This window comes from Silene latifolia, chromosome Y (assembly GCF_048544455.1).
Source record: "Silene latifolia isolate original U9 population chromosome Y, ASM4854445v1, whole genome shotgun sequence".
In the NCBI taxonomy this organism is placed as follows: Eukaryota; Viridiplantae; Streptophyta; class Magnoliopsida; order Caryophyllales; family Caryophyllaceae; genus Silene; species Silene latifolia.
The window spans coordinates 254,355,312-254,367,393 of NC_133538.1; the positions used below are offsets into that span (position 1 = coordinate 254,355,312).

The 12,082-nt window shown below is 34.4% G+C and overlaps 1 non-coding gene across 1 annotated transcript; it reads right to left on the reverse strand.

Annotated features, from left to right (window-relative positions):
* Nucleotides 1–11,649: 11,649 nt before the first annotated feature.
* LOC141635966 (small nucleolar RNA R71) lies at nucleotides 11,650–11,755 on the reverse strand. Its single transcript, XR_012540614.1, has one exon. It is a non-coding gene; the product is annotated as a small nucleolar RNA R71 (small nucleolar RNA).
* Between the last annotated feature and the right edge of the window lie 327 nt (nucleotides 11,756–12,082).

A 12,082-nucleotide genomic window follows, 5' to 3' on the forward strand; every position in this document is an offset into this window, starting at 1 on the left:
GTACGTAGAATTTTGAAATAAAGAAGTAAGAAGGTAGACACGTACGTAAAATATTAACATTATGTATGACCAGAAATGATTATGAAATTATGGTGACTATGTGTCACACAGCCTTCAAGGAAGAATTAGGGTTGAATTCTCCATATTTGTGAGTGTGAAAAGTTTAAATGAATATGGACAAAAAGGTAAAATAAATGAGTGAAATGAATGAGTAAAAAAAATAAAAAAAATATCCCTCTTTTCTGTCCCAATATAACCGACAAAGCCAAGGGATAACACACAAGAAAAAAAATATCTTCTCTTGTTTCTTATAAAACAATTAAAGTTAAGATAATATAAATATCTTACAATTTGATAAACAAAGATAACTAAACCATTTGTTTTATTTATCAAAATACACAGTCCAAATAAGAAGAAAACCGGCCCATATAAATTTTCCCATTTTACAAAAATGTCACTTAAATAAAAAGTCGGTCCGAGAAGAAATCAGACTGAAATAAGATTTAAAACGGCATTAATTAACGATTGGTACAAAATCGGTAAATATATCCCTACGTCAAATACTCTGTTTGTGGCTCTTGAACTTCTCTAAGTTCAAAATTTCTCCCATTCTGTCTTCTAGAAAACTCCTTTTTATAGAAAGACAGTATCACGAGCCACACACATTTTGTTCTCATATCTATTATAGGATTAATAACCACGTGTTTTCTTCAGATAAGTTATAAATTAGGTACTTTACCTACTCCTAGCTCATATGGAGTCTAACGACTGCTTCAATTGTACTTTGATTTAGTGAGCGTATAGCAGATAAAATGGCAAATCCCCAAAATGAGTCTAGCAACTCGGTTTGACTCAACATAGAACGAACCATATCTAATAAGGTTCGATTCCTCCAATCAGCCACACCATTTAGTTGAGGTGTGCCAGGTGGAGTTAACTGTGATACAATACCACAATCATTTAGGTGTGAATCGGATTCATTACTTAAATATTCCTCACCACGATCTGATCGTAATGCTTTGATCTTTATATCTAATTTATTTTCAACTTCATTTTGAAATTCCTTGAAATTTTTGAAGTCTTCACTTTTGTACCTCATTAAGTAGACAAAACCAAAACCTACTTAGGTCATCGGTAAATGTAATGAAGTAGTCATAACCTCCTCTTGCTGTGGTTATCATTGGACCACATACATCGATATGTATTAGAGCCAACAACTCACTTGCTCAAGTTCCTTTTCCAGAAAAAGGGGCACGAGCCATCTTGCCAAGAAGGCAAGATTCGCATGTACCAAAGTCTTCATAATCAAATGGTTTAATAAGACCAGTCGATACTAGTCTTTTAATGTGTTTCTCGTTTATGTGTCCTAGACGACAATGCCATAGATAAGATTGATCAGGATCACCTGTTTTGAGTCTTTTATTTTATACATGATACACATCTTTAGAAAGGTCAAGAACATAAATACCATTAGTTCAAGTAGCTTGGCCATAAACCAAGTCATTATATGAAAAAGTACATCATTTGTCCTTAATCATGAAACTAAAACCTTCTGAGTCTAACAAAGAAACTGATATTATATTCTTAAATAGAGTCGGTACATAATAACAATTATTTATGTAAAACTCAAGACCCAAAGCTAGACTAAGTACATATGTCCCTAAGGAGACGACATCTACTCTAACCCCATTTCCCATGCGAAGGTCCACATCACCTTTAGCTAGCTTTCGCTCGTTTCTCAGCACTTGTAAATGATTACAAAGATGAGAACCACAACCAGTATCTAATTCCCATGTTATAGTGATAGCATAATTAATGTCTATCATGTAAATTTCAGAAGAAAAATTATCTGCTGGCGTCACACGGCAAGCTTTAAAATCTTCTAAATATTTGGGCCAGTTTCTTTTCCAATGGCCTACATCGGAACAATAGAAACATTTTTGGTCGGGGTTTGCACTTTGCCTAGGTTTGATCTTGTTAATCTTATTAGCTTTATTCTTACACTTGTTATGTGCCAATTTTAAACCTTTACCAAAATTCTTTTTGAACCCACTTAAGATTTGGGTCCCCATCCCAAATTCGCACAAATTAAAATTCCCCTTCATATTCCAATCCTTCCCTAATTATTTATTTTCAATAATTTCCTCGGTTTTTTTGTGTCCAGCAAAAAAACCCTCTCTCTAAAAAAACCCTCTCTAAAAACCTAGCCTCCATTATTATTCGGGGGCTTCCATCGATCATCCATCGATGGTAAGCCCCACAAAAGCTTTCTTAAACATCTAATATTATGCAGATCTATCTTATTTTCAAAAATAGTCTCCCTTTTGGTGAGATCTATTGTTCCGTCCCTTCTTTCGGGGTTTTTCCATTTTTTCGTGGGATTGTTATCAATATAATAAATTTTAATCGACGGGGAGATTATCAGAGTTGTTTCGTGGATGAATACATCAAGACGGCTACACTGTTTCCCTCCATCAAGAAGGATGCAGAGACATCGATTATTCATAGATTCAAGAAATTTATGATTTTGGAGCGGCAGCGCCATTACCAGTATTTAGATAGTTATTTTGAATGTATTTTTTACGTTAGCAATCTTGATTTTCCTTTGTCTATTTGTTATCTTCATTGTAACCTACACCTAGTTGATTATTAATGAGATGACAATTTCAAAAAAAAAAAAATTCTTTTTGAACCTATGGTTATCCTTAACTTTTAAGGTCAAGACATCATTCCATAAACTCCCACGAGCATTGAAATTAATAAATTGCCGTTGTGAAACGAGCTTTGTCATGACATTCTTAAATGCACACGTCTCCTGTTGGTACTCTTCATAAGAGGACTTAACAAAAAAAACGTGGACTTAGTGGAAGATTCGGGAAGAATATGGTCAAGATTTTCCATTTAATCATTTACATTGGCGGTTTTACGTAGATTTGACTCTCGATTGGAAAAATGCAACGACCCTTTTCCATTGAAACTGTTTCTATGGAAGAAAGTAAAAGTGAGGTTTTATAAAATGGAGCGGATTGATAGTATTTTGTTATTGCGCAATATATATATATACTACAAAATGAAAGTGAAGGAAATTAACATTTATCGTCTTTAAAATTATTTGAAAAACAAGTTTAAATTGGGCATTTATATAATGACCTCCCACCTAAATTATATAAATGATTCCGAGATCCGTCTTCATATAAATATGGGCACGGTGAGCCGATACATCCCATGCTTATATAAATTCATTGAGTCAACCCTTTGACTCATTCTACTCCTAGAACTCTCGGTCGATAAATTTCTTAAATTTATCTCTAGCCCCGAAACCAAATATGGGCACAATGAGCCGATTCATCCCGTATATGTTCCGTTGAGTCCAACCAAAATTGGTGTGTAATAATAATTATTACCCTACTTACCCAACTTTAAAAGGGAACACCCCGCTGAAGCGAGCGTAGCCCTAAGGAAGAAGGGATTCATAGGTGTTACTAATTGGTAAGGCTAATCTCAATTTTAAACACGTGAGAGATCTTGTCAATTAGTTATCAATTCCCTATAAGTTAACTAAGTCGGCAAATTATAGATAACCGTAAATTGACAATAGCGGAAAAACAAATAAAATGCATGTGATGGCGATTTGGCATGTATGCACACAAAAAATAAACATGTAAAAATAAAATTCCTAGTATGGCCAACTAATAATAGCTAATCTAATTAACTATTACAAATTCGGAAACCAACTCCTTGGTCCCTTGATCTTCATTGGAACGCCTTCCATGGAACCTCCGTCTTTTGGATTTCGGAACTCGTTCCCGAAATACACCATCTCGTGGAAACTCCTTCTTTTGGAAAACGCCGGGAAAAATGAATAACTCCTATAATCAAATTATATAGCTATTCCTATTATACATTAATTAAAAAGAAATGAAATAAATCTATTAATTAATTGCAAACCGATGATACAAGATCATATTTAAATTACAAACCAACCGATATTCCCTTTCATTACGGGTAATACCGATTTCTAACTATGGCCACACTAGATAAAATTACATGAATAAATTGCATAAATTTAAATGACATTCATCTAAATAAAAATGTAGCATGATACTTATATAAAACATGCAATAAAAATGTCAAATCGCCCTATAAACCATCATTGATATTAAGCACGGTTTTATAAATCATAAGCGATTTTTAACGATTAAAAATCACAAATCAATACTTAAATAAAATTTAAGCCCAAGTTAATTACCTAAACTGTTTTAGGACTCAAAAATTAGTCTCCACTATTTTTTTGATGATTATTTAACTTGTTTTGATTTATTGCTAAATTAAATCCCTTTTATCATAATGATTATGAAATAATATCAAATAATAATAACACTTATATTCGAGAACTCTACCAAGAACACAAAAATGTCAAAAAAAAATTGCCCACAAAACAAATTTCAATTAAATTCACAAATTAATTGCATTTTTCACAACTTTTATGAAATAATTGCAAATTAATCATACAATTTATGAAAAATTCAAAATAAAAATTTTGAACATTCCGGAACAAATTCTAGAACCTGATTATGGCAAAAAATTGACCCAAAAATTTCGAATAAATTTTGAGACAAATACAATCACAATTTATCGGTTTCTATCGAATAAAAAGTAATAAACATCAAAATTAATCAAATTAATTTTCTAATTTTCACTTATAATAAGTAAAACATGTGACCATATATAATTTTCTTAGCCCCAAAATATTTCTTTTTACACTTTTTACAAAAATTATCAGTTTTTATCGATTTTTATCATATAAAAATCAATAAACATGCAAAATTAACTAATTAATTCCGAAAATTTACTTAAACTAAGTAAAATATACATATTTGATTACATAAAATTTTCATGGCTAGGAATGACATGCAACTATTTTTAGTTAACTTTTAACTAAAATTGAGCATTTTTACTCGGTTTTTGGTCGAAATATGATAATAATTAGCAATAAAATTTCACAAATCACCAAAATTAACCACAAACATTTTAAGGTCAGTAGGTGAAAATTCAAGTACAAATTTTCGTGCTAAACAAATTTTAGCCTAAAATTCAGATTTTATAAAGTCATCTTATAACTCGATAAAATTGCCAAAAATCGACATGCATGCAACAACTGTGCTCTGATACCACTTGAACAAACTAGACCCCTAATTAGACTCCTCTAATTAGTAACTAAATAATATATTTAGTTAGTCTTAAGTGTTCTAGTTTCCTGCTTGCAAATATGATAGCATAAAAAATGAGTAAAGAGGATAAGATAAGAATACAATCTATTCTTGATCTATAAAAGGCATGATTATCTTCATCTTCATCTTCATCAAACCTTGATGAACCAAGCTTCATGAAAAAGAATCCCGACCTTGAGATGGCTCCCCAACCATCTAGCATCCAAAGTAGAATGCCTCCTTAAGATGGCACCCAAGATTTCACCCCAAAACTACTAATATTACAAACAAGATAATACTAGTAATAAACCCTTAATAATATGTAAGTATTACTACTATAATAATACTTGATGTATATTATTTATGTTATTTTATTTTGATGATTTTTGATCAACAATTGATCAAGTTCTTAAGAAGAAAAAAATGGTTTTATAAGACTCTTATCCTTATTTGTCACTAGAAAAATGACCATCTGAAGGATGTGTATAAGGGGTATTTTTAGGCACCAAAGGTAAAGAATTCATGAATAGTAAGAGACATATGCACATGGTTAGGCAAGTCTTTGTTGACTAATAATGGCATTTGTCTCATCCTTTTTTCGGTTTCATATAAGACCATTGAGTTTTATTTCGACTTTTGACATTTGTCTCACAAATGCTTATAAGTCCTATATTTAATTATCTTATTTAATTAAATATTAATTTGATTATTTAACACTTATATAATACAAATTTGTGACTAATATACACTTAACTTTTAAGTGACATTTGACCATTTTATCAATATAAAATGTGTCTTATAAAATCCAATTAGCTAATTTTAAAACTCCTTGTAAATATTATTAGCTAATTACCTCTGCCTCATAATATATATACACATACCTTAATAATTTAGTAAGTTAACCTTTAACTACTAAATCCCGTCTCATTTAATCATATTAACATAAGGCATAAATTTTATTATTCAGTTATCCTATAACTAAATAATAAATTTACTTGGCTCGAGTTCTAAACTCGTCATCAAAAATAAAATTCACTTGACTAATAAAAGTCAATTTACACAAGGGACTAATTAAATTGTATCTTATACAAAAAATCAGTTTTTCCATTGGGGCTCCATCCTATAGGTGTGACCGTAAGGGATCAGCTGATCACTGCCGTCATACGATAGTAACATCAAACCCTAGTCGTCAGATCGTTGCCGATATACGCTGATCAGCTGACAAGTATAAATAATAAATATCCGAATTATATTCCTTTAATGAGATTTATTATGTAAATGCACTATTGTGGAGGACATCTACTCCATCCTAGCCATGTCTTTTCCTTGCTCACCAAGCACTCCTATTACCCCTCATACAAGCCACAAAATATCTTGCACAAGTCTTTACCAAAATCGGCACAAACTCCTTTCCAAAACCGAGTCAGATTCCTTATTACATTCATACCAAATCTCTATCTTTTGAGCTTTCAAAACTGACCTAAACCTAGCCTTTGCTCTCAAATAAATACTACCCTATCATCACCATTCATAGGGGATGGAATAACACAGCAAATACACGAAAAATCAGAGAGAAACACACGAAAATTGTCCCGAAAACCTGCAAAAACAGAGCAGTAACATCACCTTCGAAAATCACCACTAACCATGATAAAACCTCCATTATTCCTTCAAAAATTCATCATAAAGTTTCTCGAGAAATCATTCAAAACCTTCACGCACGAGTTTTAGTAAAAATTTGAGCATTAAGTTGCTCGAATAGTTACTTTCGCTGCTGTTGTTGCTCATTTTCAACTGTTTCAAAGTCGTTTTTACTTTTGTTTGATGCTAAATATCAAAAGTTTGGAGTCCCACGATTCGAAAACTTGTTTTGGATCAAATTTTCGTTGAGAAACGAGCCCGTGGTGACGATTTGAAAATCGATGCGCAAGAGATATAAAACCGCAAAATCAATCTTTTGATTTTTCAATTAAAAATCTTATCTTTTGTTTTGAGTTGAAAACCATCGAAGACATACTCTCGTTAAAACCTAAATCCATCAATCCGGAGCGGAGTTCGTTAGACATGTAAGTTGAGGGTGAACAAATCCTCGTCTCCCTCTTTTTTACTCGGTTTTTTTATTGTTCATAAATCATGTTTTTGTTTAATTAATTAGTTAACATGTAGATAATTAGTTACTTAATCGTCTTTTGTTTATACATGAAATTTGAATTAGGTAATAGATTTAACTTGGTTTGATTAGGATATGAGTAAAATTATTTAGTTCGGTCGTTTTAATTAGTTTTTTAAAATAATTAGTTAATTTATTTTAATTAGCATGCAATGAATTTAGGATTAAATTCAAATCGATAAGTTAATTGACTTGACTAGAATATGAGATAAATTAATAAGATTATTTATGTTTGGTTTAATTCCTATATTTATTGCATTACTAACCTTGTTTGTTCATTGTTCTATTCAATTGTTACTATTCTAATAGTTTAGCTCCCAACGGTTCCCCTCTCCTCTAGGCCATGTTGTGACTTGTTGCTATACATTACTTTCGAATAAATTTTACATGCTAAAGCAACTTTGACGAATTAGAATAATTCATGCATTAAAATGACATAGGAACGAATTCACATGTTAGGGTTAAAACATTGTTTGCATTTCAACAAATACAATTCATTCGACTAGCCATCATTTGTCTAAGTAGAGGCCGTCATTACGACGGGCGGAGTTAGTTTTTTATTAACAGACTTCCTAACACGTACCCACACACGGACCTTTTTCTCTAAAATGGTTTCCAAGTTTTCCTTAAAACTTTGTGGCGACTCTTTTTTCAAAACCCTCGTGGATACAAATTCTCACATCCAAATTTTGGCTACTCCGCTGGGGAGTAGTGTAACTTGAAAATTTAAATGATGGCTAACTGAATGAATTAGTATTTTTTTTCATATGCATGTGTAACCCAATTGAGACTTTAGGTTCGGACCATCTCCCCTATATGTCAATTTCAAGGTAAAGAGATGATGTCCATTATGCCTGGTTTATGTACCAAGGTGGTCTTTACTGAATCATCAAGTACTTGTTTTACCATATTACTAAGGGCTTATGGGGGACTTGGCTTCTTTGATGAAGTGGGATAATTGGCATAAACCCAATTTAGAAGACCGACCGAGACTTAGTTGAGTCTAGGCTCATGCATTCATGCTCATTTGCGAATGACTACTTGCTATGTGTTCCCGTGCCAATGACATTTTCGAAAATCTCAAGTTAATTTTCAAAACCATCTTTCAAATTAGCCCTTTTGAAAAGTATGTTTTAAAGTCGGGATGCTGCCAAAGTTTAGGATTAGAATTTTCGACCAACATGAGCCTTTTATAGCCGGCTTGCTGCCCATTTAAAACCTCATTTTAAAATTCAATCCTCTCATTTTTGAAAACCATTTTCAAAACTGTAAAACCAAACCCAAACATGGAACATGATTTGAGTCAAGGTCTTAGCCATATCTTAGGTTCAAGTGAACCGTGTATTAGGCTATTACACGACCCATTTGGGTCACCCGAGCTCACTCTTGTGTTCGAGTCATATATGTCGATCACTAGATCCGAGTCAAACCACCAAAAACGCCACCTACGGTCACTATGGCATTTTTTTTACGAACCTATGGTCCATGTTGGTCCAAGCATGGGTTAATCACACGGAGTCTAGGCTAGGTCGAGTCTAAGCCAAGTCTTTGTGGGAGTCAAAATGTAAGTCGAACCAATTGTGGAGTCGAGACTAAACGAAGTCAATGTCTAAGTCAAAACATGAGTCGAATCTGCTGTCAAGTCGATGTCTATTTGGGTCTAAGACCATGTTATTCATTTTGGAGTCTAATCATGTCCAATCCAGTCCATTTCATTTGCATCCTGAGTCGTTAAATAGAGTGAAACCTCTGCCAGTTTACAAGTAGCGTCGAAACCCTGTCAGTTCTTGTACCCGAGTCACATAGTTTCTTCCCAAGTCAAACCGATTGCAAAAGTGGGCTAACTTTCAAACCGAACATCTGAGTCGACCCTTGAAAAGAGAAAAGTTCAAAACCGAGGTTGATAATTACAAGTCGGAATTTACATTCGAGTCTTAGTCCGAGTCGAGTTTAAGATTTGTTTTCCAACAATTATGTCAAACTCCTTTCAATATCAATGAAATTGATTCCATTTCCGTTTTCATTCCAATCATCAAATCAATCCAAAATGTACAACACACTCAAAGGCATCCATGGGGTAAGAGTATGTCCCGTTTTAAATGGTAAGGTAGACTAGGATCCAGTGTCTGTTTCCTTCACCTATTCCATGTTTGGCGGTAGAAAAATGATACGTGCAATTTATATAGACTTTTTAGTCTCTTATAACACGTATTTCTATGCCTTTTTGTATCGCTTTGTATTGCAAAATGCCCCGAATTGGCTACTTTGGTTTGTTTTTTCTTAATTGTAGAAATGGACAGAAAGTAGCAGAATCGACCCTTATTCGTCCCATTTAGACTGCATTGTAAGGAGACTGGAATTTTTGAGTTAGAGTCGTACCTCGGGATGCGTGAAGGGTGGTCAAATGAAGCTTTCATGACGAGTTTGAGGCTGATGCAATGGATTTCCACTCGATCGAGTGGAATTATGAGTCGATCGAGTGGTTTTGTAGGAATCAAAGGTCGATCGAGTTGTTCTAAATACTCGATTGAAATATGCTTTTATGGAGTTACTCGATCGAGAGCCTAAAGTGTTCTATCGAGAGCAATTGTTGGAGAAGACCTCGATCGAGTAGTCTGAAAGTACTCGATCGAGTGGATTGCTAGTTTACACGGGCTTTAGTAGTCCGTGATAGATTTATTTATGTTAATTATCGCTCCCCTATATAAGGGAGTCGTCATTAGGTTAATAAACATACTTCTAAACTTCTAAAACTTTGCTTAATTACGTTCTTGCTCTCTTTTGATTGGTTAAACTTTTCTGCCTCTTTCCTCTCGGATTTGGATTATAATCATTCTTTTCCCTTTAATCTAAACTTTATTTGCCTTCATTAATTATTCCTTTACTCTTGTTTATGCTTATTTATCATCTCTTTGTTATGTCTATTGTTAGCATGCTTATTGTTGTTATTGTCGATTGCCCTAAGAAAATGAGTAGCTAATTCTTTTTATGTTAGGACTAGAGGATCCATGGTAGAATTGTGACGATGTAGTGAATAGACTAGACGATTTACATGTGGGAATCTGTCACCGTAGCAATATAACTGTAACATGTTTAGTCGAGTGCACGCTTCTAAATAACTTTATCTAGTTAAATTCACCCCTGGATCGAAAGATTGGGGAGAACAGACCTGCTATGAATAGTAGACTACTTAATGAGGGCGAAAGTTAAGTTAGTAGTAGTCTAGGGTGGATAGCAGACCGAGAGGACCTTTCCATTGGCCTTCTCACAGTAGATTGTCTAGGTTATTTCCAACTGAGTCGATAGACTGCCATGGTGAACCGAAATCCTGACATAATATCTTTTATCTGATCACTTTTATCACATTTCCTCGCTTTACTGCTCTTACTTTATTTCTCTTGTCTTTGACCTTCAGTAGTTTAGAAAACCAAACTAAAACCCCCATTTGTGACCTAGATAGACGGACTTTCCGACAGATACCTTGCCTCCCTATGGAGATTGACTCTACTTATCATTAGCTTCCGTTAGTATATTTAGGTATTTATTTTTGGTACAGAAACGACAATATCAAATTTTGGTGCCGTTACAGGGGAGGCAATAGCCCTATCTGTCTTGTTTGTTTCGTTTGTCTCTTTTCGTCTCAGGGAATTTTTATTCCTTCAGACTGTTCTCACTTATTTCTTTCAGTGTTGTGTATGCCCAGGTCTAACAGGTCAAAATTAGTTCGTGCTGATCCTGAGCCAGAGAGATCATTTCGGCATAGACTCAGACTGCAAAGGAAGATTCAAAAGGAAGACTTGAGTACTTTTGAACCCGAGTTACAACATTTCCTGTTTGCAGAAGATCTGTCTAGTGAAGAAGACAACTCTAATTCTGCTATCAAGCCAGTAAAGATGCCTAACATTGCGAGTCACTCAGAGCCCACAGCTGCCTCGATTCCTAAAGGTTTCAAGCTTGCGACCGAGGATGGTAATACTTTCGACATTAGACCGTCCTATATTAATTTAGTCGAACGGAACCTGTTTCGGGGTGTGGCGGGTGAAGATCCGCGAAAACATATGGAGTTCTTTACTGACTATTGCTCTACCATTCCCGCCACCAAGGGAGTGACCCAGGATAAGATAAAGGAAGTCCTGTTTCCTTTTTCTTTGACCGACGGAGCCAGGGAGTGGCTCACTCATCTTGATCGTACTGCAGCCGGTATCACAAATTGGGAGACTCTTGCCCTTGCCTTTTATAAAAGGTACTTTCCTCCACAACGTACAAATCAGCTGAGAGGAAAAATTACAAGTTTCAAGCAGGCACTTGATGAGAATTTTTATGAAGCTTGGTGTCGTTTCAAGAAGTTGGTACAGTCTCTTCCTCATCATGGTTTTGATCAATGGTTCTTGTGCAACAAGTTCTATAATGGGTTGTATGACGACCACCATGCTATATTGGACGCCTCATCTAATGGGCAATTTCAGAAGAACAATGATGATGACAAGGGATGGGGAATTATTGAGGAGATGGCTACCGATTGTGCTGAGTATGGGAACCCGAGATATGGCATTCGGACAGTTCATTCAGTTGATGAAGCAATTGTGGCTCAGCTGGAAGCCATGAATGCCCGTTTTGATAAGTTAGAATAGCAAGCTGCTGGTGATCAACAGATGGTTCACTTGTTGACTAGACAAGAAGTCGTTACTTGTGAGAGATGTGG